Below are 16,539 nucleotides of genomic sequence, written 5' to 3'. Positions count from 1 at the left end.
TTCAAAAATGAGTATATAATATTTTTGTTACGTTTTTACGAGTAAGACAAAAATTTCGGGGAGGGGGGGGGGGGTAAAATCCGGCAACTCCTCCCAATTGGATACGGCTTTGGTCATTCATAAAATTGGTTTTTTTGTCGACAAGCGTGACCTTGATGGGACTGGCATAAAATGTCCAATATCGCCTATGCTTAGCTCCTTACGAAGTAAACCAGTTTTACGGCACAAAGGTGATTTTGTCTTTTCGAAAATGATTTGAAATTAAAAAAATATATATATACCTCTGAAGTGCCTGCGGTCAACCTCTCTTTACCTCATTGTTTGAGATCTGTACTTCTACATCTGTATATTTGTTAAAAGAAATGTTCAGATTCTGGCGATCTGGTACGAATATAAATGAAATCTTTCATTTTATAATAAATTTTTCGTTTTGTTTTACAATAAAAAAGCTATCACCTCACAAAAAGCTAGTCAACAATGCGCTACAAACTTAACCGACGGGGAAAGCAACCTAGAGATTATTGACTTTAAAATAAGCATAAGAGAGAAAAAACGAGTTTAATTTAAGCAAAGTAGTGGAAGAAGGTTAATTCAGTTTAAACCCGTCTCTTCTCTCATTATTTTTTTTTTGTAAATGGAAAATCAGTGTGAAATTGTAGAAATTATTTTCTTTTGTAACGTTTTTCGATCACTCTAAAGATGGCTAGCTAACCCGAGTCAACTATATTGTGCAAGTATCCTTGAAGGGAAAAAAATTGATAATTTGACTATAAAACAAGCCTTTCAGATTTACAGCTAAACCTGAAAAAAAATACCAGCCAAAAAATCCCCAGCCGTTATTTCTTTCGGTCTTCAACCTCATTTATAAATATTATCAGAAATCCGTCGGCTCAATACATCGCAGTAAAATCTCCGTATACCGTAGTTGTCAAAACCTAGATGCTAAACAAGAATGAATTACATTGGTTGGCTTTGGTCCGCCCTTTTGACCAATAAACCACGCCGATCGAAACATATAGGAAATGATAAGAGTTGCAAAAAGCGCCACCATAACGGAATAATTTGGATGGGGCCGATCAAATTGACTCTTAACGTAAACGTTAAACAGTAGAGAATACTCATATATATGTTTTATTGATTTCAGTTACAAGAATCACAGCATATGATTGTCAAACAAGGCCCATTTGATATTAAGTAGACAGAGAGGACTGATACTCGTATTTTCTCACCAGCAGGCTTTGGGACTCGAATTCATTTTTCCTGACACCAAAAGATTTTGGCAGTCGATGGCTCTAACAGCTATAAAATAATTCAAATCAATAAAAAATATTTCAGTTCCATCAATCCTTAGTTAGTTGGCCCTCTATATCTATGTAATATGTCTATGAACAAGGCACACAGAATACAAAAGAATATCGTCTAAGGAGAGAAAGAAATTTCAGAATTTTTAATACAAAGACTAATACCTTTCGAGTCATATCTATCTGCTATAACGAATGTTAGTAACTTAAAAAATACATACACTTTTCCTAAATACAGCAATCGCAATTATGTGTGATCAAAACAGTATTCAGAAAAATAGTTATCAATGAGAATTGACTTTCATCGAAAAATTCACCAGGTAACTCAACTTTTTAAGACCCCCGATGGATTACTACGGTTTTTACAGATTTACAAGACCTAGTTACTTCTTCATTATTTTTTTTTGGGGGGGGGGGGATGATAGGGATAACAAATTCACATGAAATATGAAAAACTTTCTATGTGACGAGATGGGAGCACCAAAACAAGAAAATGATTGATTTTCCCATCGAGTTGCTTCAAAAGAACAGAAGTTTGACAAAACTTCCTAACTTCATATGCGTCATTTAAAACTAAATAAGAGATATGTAAATATGTAGGATGGTGAAAGACAAAGAAGCATATATTGTTACCCACAGAAACGCATGTATTCCCTAAAAATATCTTTGAAGCTGAAAGCTTCATTTTTCACAGAATTCAATTTTCCATAAAAAGAGGAGAGTAGTAGTTCTTTGGACAAACCTTCTTTCTAGTTATATCAAAGGATTTTCCCAGTGAATGGTGAAACACAAAAAAACACATCTGACGCAATAACTTGTCAGTTTTTCGGGAATGGCGAAAATTCAAATCAACATCCCCTCTTCAAAACCAAATTTTTTGTTTATCTAATTCCCCTCGAGAGATTACATAAGGTGGATCAAAAACAGAAACTAGGTGAATTAGATATGAACTATAAAACATTTATCGGCAAAAACGCGAAGAAACCCGAGATTTTAGGAGAGAGGGAGGGAGAAAACACGTATGCAAATGTAGATGAACACATCATTAAAAAATATATGAATCATCTCGACTAATATAGTCCGGGTGACTTAGGGATGTCATTACACAAAGCAAAATTTCCTTGTTAATATATATCTATCGGTTTGTATCGTTTATACGCTGTATCGTTTACCTTTTATTCATTTGTATAACTATATTCAACGCATTTCTATAACTATCACCAGTGTGTAATTCTATACATCTCTTATACAATTTACATGAATTTTAATTTGCTTGAATGCGAACATGTTTATGATGAATATAAACATGACATGCTGTCAAAGAGTTTCAAATTCATAAATAATAAAACAATATCATTCAACCTTCAAAGAGAATGGCGTCAATTCAGAATTTTTTTTTAGGGTGGGGCAAATTTTTTTTTCGATATCTACAAGAAGGGCAAAACTACTGTTTTTCAACGAAAATACCCCAAAAAGATTTTTTTTCCAAAATCTAGGGAGAGGGCGAAAAAATCTAGGGGGCAAAGGCGCCCTTGCTTTCCCCCTTGCCTTGCAGACTGACGCCACTGATCAAAGATAATGTTTAAACTAGCCTTTCTTTTCTGTAAATCCAAACGAATCTCGGTATAATCTTCTTCTCTGACTCAAACAAGGAAATTTCCATTCACAAACAGTGGTTTCAATTGCACGATTTTTTTTGTTGGGAAGGGGGGGGAGAAGTGGTTGTTTCTTCAATTTTTTTCAATGAAAATATATGAAAAAGAAATTACGGAAAATACTATTCTATAGGGACTGAAAAAGCTATAGCGAAAATCGTGAGAAATGACAGTTGGGCAACCGCAACAATAATGCTCAAAATAGATAAAAATAAAGAAAACACATTCCCCAATTAAATGTTTTGTATCAAGATTTTTGGTATTTGATTAAAAGTTTATATATTTTGTATTTTTTCCAGAGCACAGGTTTGTTTAATTTGTAGTCAAGCTTAAGGCGTGATTGAATCTTTAGTCATGATTAATAATAACAATGACTATTATAATTACGATGGTGATATACAAGTCCGTATCCACTGTAAAAACGTAACAAAAATTAATATAAACACAATTTTGATGCTTCTTTTAAAGTTTTTTTTGCAGCCCCCCCCCCAAAAAAAATCCTGGATCGTTCTTGCTGATGGATACTACATAATTGGAGTAATTTATCACACAGAACGAATAACACAGAAACAACAAAATTGCAATAAACATTAATAAAGTTAAACTAAACACAATTTAAAATTATTGTAAATACGTTGATAATGTTGTAAGTACATAAAAATGAATTGTGTTCTAAAACTGCCCGCTTATTTGTTAAAAATGAAACTATTCCTCGAGTTTTACTATTTTTTGAATATGTGAACTTTTGAGTTTTAGACTATTTACGTTTTAATACTCTTCGATTTTAAGTTTTCTTAATCATCATTTTGAGTTTCATATTTTGGAGTTTTAACTTTCTCCGTCTTAAACTTTTTTGTGCCATGTTTCAAGACTTCCCAACGTCATTGTACGGAGTTTAAACATTATTTAAAGTTTTCAAATTTTCTTTTCCCCCCAGGTTCTTTGTTTAAAGCTGAATTAAGAGTCATTTTGAGCTTAAAACATTTTTTCAAATTATGTTTAAGGCTTTTGCTTATAGTCGAGAAATAATTTTGATATTTCAACTTTTTAAAGATTAAGTATTAAGACTCCACAGACTTTTGTTTAAAGTCTAAACTTCATTTTGAGTTTCAATACTTTTTGAGTGTTTCACATTTTACAGTTTAGTAATTTTAATGTTAAATAATATATAAGACTATGTTTTAACGTTCCCTAGCTTATTTGTCTAAAATTAAAAAATCGTTTTGGGTTTAGCCTGCTAATCTTGATTACAGAAATTGCTAATAATTATAAAAAGGTTAACGAGTAAGGGGGAGGGGACAAGCAAATTCCACAGGTTATTTAGTGATCAAATCCTTTATACATCCCAAAGATTTTGACACAATCTATGATTCTAGACTAGTTAACTGATTCACCAGCACTTTCATTTTAAACATCATTTTTGACTACTATAACAATTGTACATAATATAGTATGATTAGAAACATAGATAACGCAATCTGTTATCCTCGACGAGTAAATTGAATCACCCATACTGTTATTATGAGTATCTTCATTGACTACAGTGACAGCTGACATATTAGGAATAAAAGAAAAGATAATACAATATGTTATTCTTAAAAAGTCAAGTGAATCACTAGTATTATCAAATGACTATCATTACTGACTAAAATGACCATTAAAATAGCAGGAGTGGAAGCACAGACAACGCATAATAACGCGAGCATTAATTCTCGACGAGTTAACTTACAAGCACTGTCGTTTTTAAATTATTGACTACAGCCACGAATAACAATCTAAGAGTAAAAGCACAGACAGTTCAATACGTAATTATCAACTAGTTAACTTAATCACCAATACTATAATTATGAGTATCATGACTGACTATAACAAAGATCAACATTATGATTAGAAGCATTGATAAAGCATAATAACGCAATCTGTCATCCTTGACGAGTTAACTGCAGTACCCATAGACAACACATGACAACGCGAGCGGTAATTCTCGACAAGTTAACTGAATCAGAAGCAGTATCAAATGAGCATCATTATCAAGGAGGCACACTTGTGCCTCTTTAAAGAGGCGACCCACCACAATGTTAAGCGACTTCCGGTCCTAGCGGTCGCAGAGAGACGGCGGTGATCACATTTTGTAGCCTAAGTTCAAACTAAGAAACATGCGAAATTTCACACCCCCCTCCCCCGGGATCTTCATGGGGGAAAGTGGGCCGGAAGTTTCAACCCTCCCACAACAGCCCCCCCTTTAACGTTGTCCGACCGGGCTGAAATTTAGAGGATAAGCTTTGCTAGGGTCAGGGAGCTTATCCTCAAAATTTCAGCTAAATCCGATCACTCCTTCCCTGTTTTCCAAAAACCAAATATAGCCAATTAATGTTCATCAAGTTATTTTTTTTATCAGCCACGCCTACAGGCCACAGTTGGCAACGGATCCGGATGAATGAGGACTCATTCAAAGCGGAATTCAATCTGTTAGAGCTTTTTGATATTTTAGACTGAAAAAATTATCCCCCGAATTTACAGTTACGAAAAACCTCGTTTTCCCATGAGAGCCCATGTTAATTTTATCCACCACCGCTCCCTTTAACGCTGTCCGATCAGGCTGAAATTTAGAGAATAAGCTTTCCTGGGGCCTGGGAGCTTATCCTCAAAATTTCAGCTAAATCCGATTACTCCTTCCCTGTTTTCCAAAAACCAAATATCGAGTTTTTTTTTATCTGACACGCCTACAGGCCACAGTTGGCAACGGATGCCGATGAATGTGGACTCATTCGAAGCGGAATTCGACCTGTTAGGGCCTTTTGATATTTTCAGACCGAAAAAATTATCCCCCTAATTTACGTTTACGAAAAACCTCGTTTTCCTATGAGAGCCTATGTTAATTTTTGAATTTCCTAAAAGTATAGTATTTCATTATTAAATTGGATCAAAATAGTCCTCTTAACCTGACAAGACCGACTGCAAGCTTTCAAAAATTCCATCTCTTTCCCAGAAGTTTTTTTTTGTCAAAAACGAAAATCTTATTTTGTATTTGCTTGCGTCGAAAATAGATTGCAGAGACTAAAAACAATTTAACAAGAGTCTCTGATGGTACAGTGGTCACTATTCCTGTCTGTCATGCGAAGGACCCGGGTTCGATTCCCCGTCAGAGTAAATTTTTTATATATTGAATTTAAAGTAGTATCTCTTAAATTTAAAGTTTAAAAAGAAACTCAGTTTCTTTTTTAAATTCAATCTATTAAATCTTTCGGCTCAACAGGCGTCTCCAGAAGAATATCACAGTCGGCCTTCAGCTTACAGGTAAGTCTCCACTGCTTTGATAACATGCCGTATACCTGCATGCTCGAAGAAAAGTTGAAAAAAGAAAATCTTACAGTGCATTTGATTTGAGTATTCAGGAACTAAAGGCCTTAACAAGAGAATCTTCAAAAGCGGGAAGTTTGGGGGGCGGCAGCCCCCAACTTTAACTCCTGACACGATCAGCTAATAGTTAGTCAAGCAATAATAAGTAATAAACTGAACAAAAACGTGCAGAAATTATTTGAAAAAAACTACGTTTTCTAAAGAGTTAAAGAGGCTGAGTCACAAGTTCAAACCTACAGGGATTATGAGGTACAGTTGGGGGGCAACCCCGTTCGTGTTGCAAAGAATTTCTTTGCAAGGGAAAAAGCGAGGGTTGAGGTGGGGGGGGGGGGGGTGGAAGATCCCCAAAATAAAAACCTGACGGTACCTTGTTTTACTTAATTTGAATTTCCAGCTTCAAAATTTCATTGAATCCCATTTGGCTCGAAGGAAAAAAGTTTAAAAAAAGAATATATAAGTTTGGAAAACTTGTCAATTTGCATCTTAAAAGTGGGTGGAAATTCTCTTCAAAAAACTCAATTCTTGGATTATTAATCCTTCAGGACCTCGCGCACTGCAATATAGCCTTCTTTAGCTTCAAGCCTTTGAGCTTCCACTTGCTCCCTGATCATGCATATGGCAGATTCTTTGACTGGGGACAATGTGGGATTTATAATTTCGACGGAGACAGTCACCTGATGCGCATCATTCTGAGGAAAACGGGTTTCAAAATCTTCCTAAAAGCAAATACTTAAGCCATTAAAGCGCATTATGCTTGTCTGAAATGTTACAGGTCAGGGCCGTATACAATTTTTTTTTGGAGGGGAGGATTACAAAAGGATATTTTTTCGGTGGTGACGGGTACAAAAAAACTTCAAAAAACGCATAAATCTTTTTTAGATTCATTTTTGTTACTTTTTCGCGAGTTGGGCAAAAACCATACCCCCCCCCCCACTGGATACAACCTTGTTACAAGTTATATGACTTTTTGACCTTTCAGCAAATCATCAAATAGTTAAAATACAAGATGAGGAAAAGGTCCCGAATAGCTAACCGAAACTTTTGGTCCATCAAGAAAAAGGTCTTAAATTTTCAAAGATAAGGTTAATCGAATTTCTTGGTCTCTCCTGCTAAGAGCTCAGTCCTGAGGAACGGCAAGTAATAAATTGAAACATACTATGACGAAAGATACGAAATATTTAATTCATAGAAATTTAAACACAATCCGCATAAAATGTAAAGGAATGGGAGAACAGAATTCAAACAATGATCTAGTACTATCTATCAGAGCATTGTTACTGGCTGCATATGACCCAATGTTAAGGAGAACCAGTTTTCCACTCCCACTAATATAAAGATAATGAAAGCAGAAATCGCTGTTTAAAAAGTTTGTTTTGGACTCGGATCTTTTGGATCAGAATACAACCATATTTGTTTGTTTATAGATTACAAATTTTAGCCTGATTGCGTACCTTCGTCCTTGAATTTTCCTAATGGCAGTTTCCACACAAGGCTCAACACCACCTTATCTTGCTGGACATACGATTTCATATAATTTAAGGTATAAGGCTAAAGACATACCTGACTTGGAAACAAGACGGGGACTTCTCGACTAGATCTTGATTCGAAAAATACATCTTGGGGACTCTTACTTCCCTGGCCAGTATGTTTATGGCTGTTCCAAGCACCAACGAAATCTTGAAGCCTTTTGTCAATGATAGATTTATATATATATAATGCAGAGCAAAGATGTCCAAGCTGTCATTTCGTTGAAGAAGTCCCTCTTCTTCAATTGAGTGAAATTCTTCTTTTATCAGCTTGGTACACCTGTTGACGTCGACCCAGAACCTAATAGAAAAGAATATAAACACGTACACTTATATGTAAAGAATCTAAATAAAGTTCTTCTTGGTACGACCATTGGCAGCTAGCGCTTTCTAAAGAACATGAAAGAAAATGCAAGGACAATTAAAAACAAACCTATTCAGTTCAAGAAGAACTTCAATTTTGCAGGTTTATCTTTTTCTAAATGAAAATTCGACCCAGCAGTTCTCACTGTCGACTTAAACAGATTTCACAAAATTTTTTATCAAGGACTAGTCCTAAGCTTTAAGATTATTCAAATAATTTATCATACATTTTTCGTTTCTTCAAAAACAACCAAAAAAAAAACCAGCATGATTCAGACACATTCACCCATCTTTGGATATTTTATTAACACAATATAAAGAGCATAAATAAGTTTCTACACGGTATGGATTTTTATGATAGTTAGTTTCCATAAGAAAATCGGGCACAGCCTGTGATAATGAACTTCACCATGAACACAAGACTCAACTCTCAAAACCAAAAATCTTTCACTTACCTTAAAAGTAAGAAGTTATTTTCGCAAAGAAAATAACAAATAAGCACTACAAGACTCACCTTTCAATCCTCTGGTTATGTACACTCCTTCCTTTGTAAGGAAGCAACGCGAGTCTGATCCTTTGAAATAGAGCATACAGTCCGCAACTCTAGCATTTTCTCCTACATGGTCAGATCTAACTCTGTCGGACATTCCATAGACTTTACAGCAGCTCTTAAAGAGATTGTAGACTGTAATGCTTCTATTATTGTTGTTGCAGGCTAGAAGCGGTACAAACCGAGAAAACCCATCTATTATACCATGAATGACAAATTTCCATCTAAAAGGAAAAAATTAGCAAGATTATTATAAGCTCGACATAGGAATATTGGTAAAAAAAAAGGATAAAAAAAGAATTAATGCCAGATGTCCGGTTAGTGGAATTATCTTAATTTCTTTTTTTAATTTATATGGTGGGGTTTTGTTTTAAGAATTGTAATTTTAAACATCCTTAGAAGCCAAATTTTGATTTCTATTGTTTTTATAACTTGTTTTTGAAGAGAATTCAAACTTATTGCACTGATTTTGGAAAAGTTCAGGGTGCTAGAATAGGATCAAAAATTAATGTTAAGAAGACTAGCCTAAGTCACTAAGGCTAGGACGAAGTGAAGATGAAAAGGTGACGTTTGATAACAAAAAGATTGTTCAGGTTGACAGCTTCACTTACCTTGGTAGTGTTATTAGTAAAGACAGTGGGAGCAGTGGAGATGTTAAAAGTAGAATAGCCAAGACTCAGGGTGTTTTTTCACAGTTAAAAAAAGTTTGGAAGGATAAGATAAGTCTGCAAACCAAGATTAGAACATTGGAACCTACGGTGATGACAGTGGTCAAATATGGCTCTGAAGCATGGGTGCTCTGAAAAGCAAATGACGATTTGCTAAATGCTTTCGAGCGAAATTGCCAACAGATTGTTCTGGGTACCCGGCTGACTCACTGTATTTTAAATAGTAGGCTGTACGAAAAGTGTGACTCAATCTCGCTTTCTACGGCTATAATGAGAGAAAGGTTGAGATGGTTAAGGCACGTTCTGCACGTTCTGAGAACGGATTTAAAACTCAACAGTCTAGAAAAATCAAATGAAGTAGGAAGAATAAGATGCAATAAAATCTAAACAATTTGCAACCTTTGATGATGAAGAAAAGGTCAGCATACTCGCAGTTAAAACTCAACTGGGGAAGGTAGAATGGTTTGCAAAACCAAAGGATGGCTGCCCCCCCCCCCCACATTGCGTTTTCTTGCTGAAGGGCCGAAAACAGAGATCATCACCACAAGTAGGAACTGTAAAGTCCAATTTCACATTCTTGACAGTAATTTATGTTTTAATGAAATTGAAGGAAAAAAAATAGTACAGTTTACATAAAATTTTTTTTTCTGAGTACTGTAATGAATAACGGGGACAAAAATGAATTGTAAAATAGTTATAAGGTAGTGCAAGTAAATTAATTTTAATTAAAGTTTTAGAATTAAAAATTCAGTTAAATTTTAAATTCTCTATTTTTTTGGGATCAATTAAGTTCTTGGGAAAATTAAAGTCTCACTGTTGATCATTTAGATTCAAAGAATATTTGAGAGAAGATAAGATTGATGTCTTGTCCTTATTTTGTCTTATTTTTATTAATGTTAACAAATTTAAAAAATAATTGTGGACCAAAAAAACACTGGTTTATAAAAAAACTTATACTAATTTAGTTTTCAAAACATAAAAAAAACAGGCAAAAAAAAAAAATCTAAAAAAATAAAAAACGTGGATCACCGCATAATTATGTCTATCACCATCCAATTTTATTTTTTTGCAGCTGCAGGAACTACAGAGACTGGCCAGTGACAGTAGCTAATTTAAAAAAGGGAAAAATAAACTAAAGTTTAAGAGAATCACTCTTAGAGTACCAATTACTCTTGAGCAACAACTCAAGGTACAGAGCCTAGTCATAGAGGCTATATGATGCTAAATTGTAGGCTATTATTCCAGCAAGCTCAATGGTGGGTTTATATCAACCTTTTTACAATGGATCAAGTACAAGATACTTGAAAATTAAACATACCATACAATTGAGAATCCAATGCTGTTACTGAATATAATAATAAATGTCAGCACAAAGTTCTTACAGTACAGTACAAAACTATAAAATTTTCGCATAACAAACATGTGATTGTTACGGTTTCAAAAAGCCTTACTTGCAAAATCATCTGTTATTTCATAAAAGAATTGAAAAATTAAATAAAGATGACTTAAAAGATCAATTGATTAAAAGAAATTCTGACAGGAACAGGATGTTCCTTGAAGAGGTAGTCTAACCCAAATAAAGTATCTAACAGACCAATTACAGAATCTAATGCAAGTTGTACTACACACAATTCAGCAGAAAGTACTGAAGAATTGCTTGTAAGAGGAACAAAACATTCTAGTTTAGGTCCAGGATACAATTAGCTGCACCAGCTTTTGAATGGTTAACAGTAACATCAGCGTAAACGTGAATATAATTGGGAAATGGGTATTCACACAATTTTCAAAGATTATCTTATGTTTTGAGCTAAATGGTATGATTTATTCTTTAGTAGCATGCATGCATGCTACTCAACAGGGGTCATCTCCAATGGTGGGGAATCATAGGTAACACAATAGTGCTGCCTAAACAAAGAACAATGTTGGCACAATGTATTATATATTAATTTTTCTTTACCAGGGCACTTTGTATCAAAGAAGTTATCATAGAAACTTCAAAAAGGGCTCATTCAATTGGACATTGAAAGGGCTAGTGCCATTTTTTATAGTAGAAAGTGATTGGAGGGCAATGAACCACTTCCCACGCCCATCAGTTCCCCAAAAACATCCAATCAAAATTTTGAGATACCCATTTGGTTCAACATAGTGTATGGAAAGAATGTCTTTGAGGATGACATCCCCCCCTCCACCGCACTCTCGGCAAGATTTGTAAGTGATGTCCTGGGGGCATAAAAGTTTTTTTTATAGAAAGAGTGTCTCTTTAAACTTCAGAGGGGGATCATTGGATTTGTAAACAGAAATTCCAGTGCCCTTTTTGCTCCAGAGCCTTGAGGCAAGGGCTTAAAGTTATACCCTGGGGGCATATAAGGTTTTAATGGATGGGTGGTCATATGAAATTCAGATTGATCTCATTTGATTTGAAAATGGAATTTATAGTGCCCTTTTTAAGAGCAATCAACCCCACCCACCCCCCACACCCAAAACAAAAATCCAAACAAAACTTTGAGGCATCAATTTTTATCAGCATTGTTGAAAGGTTAAGTAATTATGCATTTGGGGATGTCAACCCTTCCCCCTCCCCCCCGATCCCAAGGCCTCAGGTCCCGGGCTGTAAGTTATGCAATTTGTTCATTTTTTACATATAGTATATGCTATTCAGTAAAGGCATTCATTTTTGACTTCTACTTTCTCAAAATACAAAGGGTATTAAAATGGGTCTTTCAGGTAATGTTGAGAGGAGTGTTGAACTAAATCAAAACTTATTATGCGTACATGGTTTGTCAAAAGGTTTTATTTCAGGAATGACTGAGTATGTTAATTTAGAACTTTCATAAAATATAAGGGAGATAATCAATTGATCAAAAGGCCATATTTGCAAGCTACTACTACAACTGCTGCTTTTAGTACTACTACAACTACTAATACTAAAACTACTAATTCTGTAGCAAGTACTACTAAGGCTGAGGATATTGGGAAAATATTTGAGAAACTGTTGAAGAGGAAGTTGAACTAAATCAAAACACACTAAGCATATACAGATAGCTGATAGGGCATACAAACAATATTTTATGGAAAGCTTATTGTACCGAGAGGAAACTTCAGGGGCATCATGAGTGGGATGTTCAGTTGACCAAGAGGCAAAATGTACCAGGTACTACTGCTACTACTACTAATAATAAACTATTACTGCTACTACTGTTCATACTACTACCACTACTACTTTGATACTAGTAAAATTAAGACTATGTATATGAAGGTGAAAATTTGACAGAATATTGAGGGAGAATTTGAACTAAATCAAATATAAAAATAATCAAGCATGTATTTGCCATATTATGAAAAACCAAATTACTTCTGAATTCCTTTTCCATGTCAAGAGCCTGTAAATAATCAAACAAAGAAGCTGCTTGTTAGGGAATTTGTAATAAATATATCTTATTAAGTTTCTAATTATAGCTATTCAATGATATATACATTTCAGTTCATTTTGAATGTATTAACAAGTTATTAGTGTTATATTTTAACATAATAAACATCATTTCACCACTATTTTTTTACCCTATTTATGTCAAAAGTTGAGAATGAATGTGTGATAAGAAAATACTCACTAACCCTGTAATATAACAACAGATCTGGACTGACCACTCTGCAAAAGTCTTCTTTTGGCAGTGCTTATACTAATGCCAAGAGTTTCAGAGACTTCTTTCCAATGTTTTTCCTTTTTCTAAGAGGTCAGTCAGCTCCTGAAAGCATAAGTTTTTCTTTGGGCAGGGCATCACACTCAATGGTATCTATTTCCTCTCTGTGATATATACCTTGGGAATACAAAAAAATTACATCAAAGAATTGAAATTATAATCAATTTTGGATTTTCCTTCTTCTAAGGTCATTTAAATATTTATATTTTTAGTTGGTAACAAATTTGTTGAGCTACATTGAAGCAGGATTTTTATCTAAATGTTAGTCCTTATCAAAACAAGGAATGCCAACATCTACCATTCTTTATCTATCAGTCCTTTTTAACTACTTAAAATCAAAGAATCCAGAGCTTCAGTAGTCATTTTTCTTCTCACTAAAAGAGATGCATTCAAATAATGTGCATTCAATGATTCTGACAAAGGAGATGGGATTTGCTTCAGCAATGTAATCATGTTGCTGTCCAAGTGTTTAGACCCAATTTTCTTTTTTGCAATATACATTTTTTCCTCCCAAATTTACCCTACTATTCTCATTTTTCATTGATACTTTTGTTCAATCCAGACAAAATTTTTGATATTTAGCAAAAAAAAACTGAAAAGGAATAGTTTATTATTATTCAAAAGTGTTTTTTTTTCCAAATTTGGTAGCCACAAAAAGGACCGTTGGTTTTATTGATAGGTAGTGTAGGTAGTAGGAAACAAATCCAAACTATTACATTTTAAGTTGATAAATCCAGACTATTGCAGTTGTGCAAATAAATCCAGCATTTATTCACTGCTTATGGATCCATTAATTCACTCCAGAAATGTTTCCAGAGAATTAATCACAGATAAGCAAAAACACCTTTAAAATAATTTTGTACTGGTTAAAATACCATCTCACTTTAACAGTTCCTTAGACTTTATTCACAGCACTGTGTTTCTATTTGAGGTGGTTTCCACATATATATGGAAGACAAGATTTGTTGAGTATTAAAGATACAATAAAGTCTCTTTAAACAGATTCCAAATGGAAATAGTTTTGGGAATTCCACCATAAAACTCTCCATACATAAAATTGTGCCACAGAGATGGTTGACAATACTTATGTGAATCAATCCAAATAATTCTATGAGAGATATAATTATAATAAAACTAAAATCAATTTCACTATTATAAAACCCCATTAGTATCAGAGAACCACATTGTAGAGGTTTAAAGCCCTTATGTGCAAATGCTTGGAATTACAAAAGAACAAGGAATTTGCCTAAGGCTGTGTAATGTGTTTAAACATTAAAAATACTTCAGCTAGCTAGGGAGAGAGATACCATTGCCCTCTAGAGTGAGAAGTAGTAGAGGTAGGTATTTCAAAATACTTTCCAAGGACAAAATTTTGTCTGTTCACCCATCCTGGAAGTTTTCATTATTCTAATCTAACTCCTTTCTAAGATAACAAAAAGTACCTCCAACCAGAATTTTACCCAAAGGTTTTCTGATTTTGCTGGTTGGAATTATTTTATGCAAGTAGTTCTCATAAAAATTTTTTTCATAATGCCAATTCAAATAAACCCCCATTAGAAGCACAAATATTTTGTTTATTGCCAAGAACTATGCTATTTCTACCCATTAGGGGGAGGGGGCTGGGGTACAACTATAACAGTAGTGACTACTATGTTTGGAAAGGGCAGTGAGTGGGGATCATGTAAAATTAGCTAACTAGTTGGCTATCAATAAGGTTTCTAATACATATTAGAGCCTAGAATTAGCTAACTAGTTTGCTATTAAATTCTCAGCTATATACACATTTAGATTAGCCAACCAGTTGGCTATTAGATCTCATTTCCCATGAAGACCTAATGTAAGAGAAAGAAACTTTACCAATAATACATTCTCTTTTCAGGCCATGTGTTTACGCTACAAACTGAATGGAAGAAGGCCAGCACAATATTTGCCGCGTTACTCCCAAACATGCTCTTGTTTGCAAGAAATTCAAGATATTGCTCGTTCTTGTTTCGTTTCAGTAAAAATTGCATTATCTCTTTTTATTAAATTTTCCCAAATAAATTTTTTAGTGTACACATATCTCAGCGTGATGGATTTGAATATAAATTATTGCTGAATTCATTCATTCAATTACTGAAAAGGGCTTATCAATGGAGATACCACCAGATATATATATATATATATATATATATATATATATATATATATATATATATATATATAGATGATAATTTCTTAAACCAAATTGGCCTGCCATCACATAAAGAAAGAAAAACGAGCAAAAATGGGGTTTTTATAGGCCAAATGAAGATACTGAAAAAACGAAGCGAATAATTCGAGAGGACAAACGCCTCTCTTCTTCAGCGCGAAACGAAACGATGTATCAATAAAATCCAAAAATTAAAAGAATTAAAACCAACTACCTAAAAACCATAAAAGCGAGTTATTCGCCAATATCCGCGATTTGCACAAAATCCAAAAAATATGAACTGCCATCGACGGATACTAGCAAACAACTGAACAAGGAAAGGAATCAATTCATTCACTCAAAAAACAAAACGAACCAGCAATTAAATAAGTTGGAAAACTATGTCATTTGATTTCGGATTTTAATTAAGGCATTTCTTGCAGACATCCTTTGAGACCTAAGGGGTTGTTCACGTGTTTGATTAGATGACTGGGAAAGTGGTTCAAGGTTTATTTCAGGGATCACTAAAGTATCGGCTTCTCTTTTGAGAAAACCGAAATATGACTCGTTTATTCTTAAATCACCGGAATCTCTGTTTAAAGCTAGACCTAAATGTTGGTATTTATAAATTTCAACAGCTTCTCTGTAGTGCTGGACGATACCTTTATCATTCGAAATAAAACTAGCTTGATTAAAGAAAATAGTATGGTCTAGTTTTTCAAAAATGTGCTCTGCAAGGGCAGAGTCAAAATTTTCTGTTTTTTTCCGCTTTTTAAGTGTATTATTAATTGAACTAGAGTGCTGAGTTAATCTATCTGTTAGTCGCTGATTAGTTCTTCCAATATACCAAAGACCACACGAACAAGGAATTCTGTAGACACCGGAGTTTTCACCTATCGAGATAGGATCTTTTCCTTGATAAATTTGGGACCTGATAGTTTTTCTGGGTCTATAATAAGTGTAAATGTCTGGGTCTATAATTATGTGTGGGTTTTCTATATACACTAAACTCGAAACATGAATCATTTCGGTGCACCAGAACATCCAAGAAAGGAAGACGCCTCTCTATCTCTGATTCCTGAGTAAAGTTCAGTTTTGGATCCAAGGAGTTGAGCAAGTCTTCACTTCACTTTTCTTCACTTGCTCAACTCCTTGGATCCAAAACTGAACTTTACTCAGGAATCAGAGATAGAGAGGCGTCTTCCTTTCTTAGATGTTCTGGTGCACCGAAATGATTCATGTTTCGAG

General features: G+C 34.3%; 1 long non-coding RNA gene across 4 annotated transcripts; it reads right to left on the bottom strand.

Annotated features, from left to right (window-relative positions):
- Window positions 1-1,117: 1,117 nt before the first annotated feature.
- Window positions 1,118-15,160, bottom strand: LOC148947216 (uncharacterized). 4 transcript variants are annotated; one of them, XR_016142474.1, is made up of 5 exons: window positions 13,036-13,678; window positions 8,720-8,979; window positions 7,877-8,143; window positions 6,684-7,032; window positions 1,118-1,299 (listed from the first exon to the last, which is right to left on the bottom strand). It is a non-coding gene; the product is annotated as an uncharacterized LOC148947216 (long non-coding RNA). The 4 variants fall into 4 exon arrangements; XR_016142473.1 differs by lacking the exons at window positions 6,684-7,032; window positions 7,877-8,143 and adding an exon at window positions 14,979-15,160 and having other exon boundaries at window positions 13,036-13,238; XR_016142475.1 differs by lacking the exon at window positions 6,684-7,032.
- Between the last annotated feature and the right edge of the window lie 1,379 nt (window positions 15,161-16,539).

Source organism: Artemia sp. Qi Xiang Cuo, chromosome 11, assembly GCF_049724085.1.
Source record: "Artemia sp. Qi Xiang Cuo chromosome 11, ASM4972408v1, whole genome shotgun sequence".
Classification (NCBI taxonomy): Eukaryota; Metazoa; Arthropoda; class Branchiopoda; order Anostraca; family Artemiidae; genus Artemia; species Artemia sp. Qi Xiang Cuo.
The sequence above is the reverse complement of the archived record's forward strand: the minus strand, read 5'-3'. Positions and strand labels throughout refer to the sequence as shown.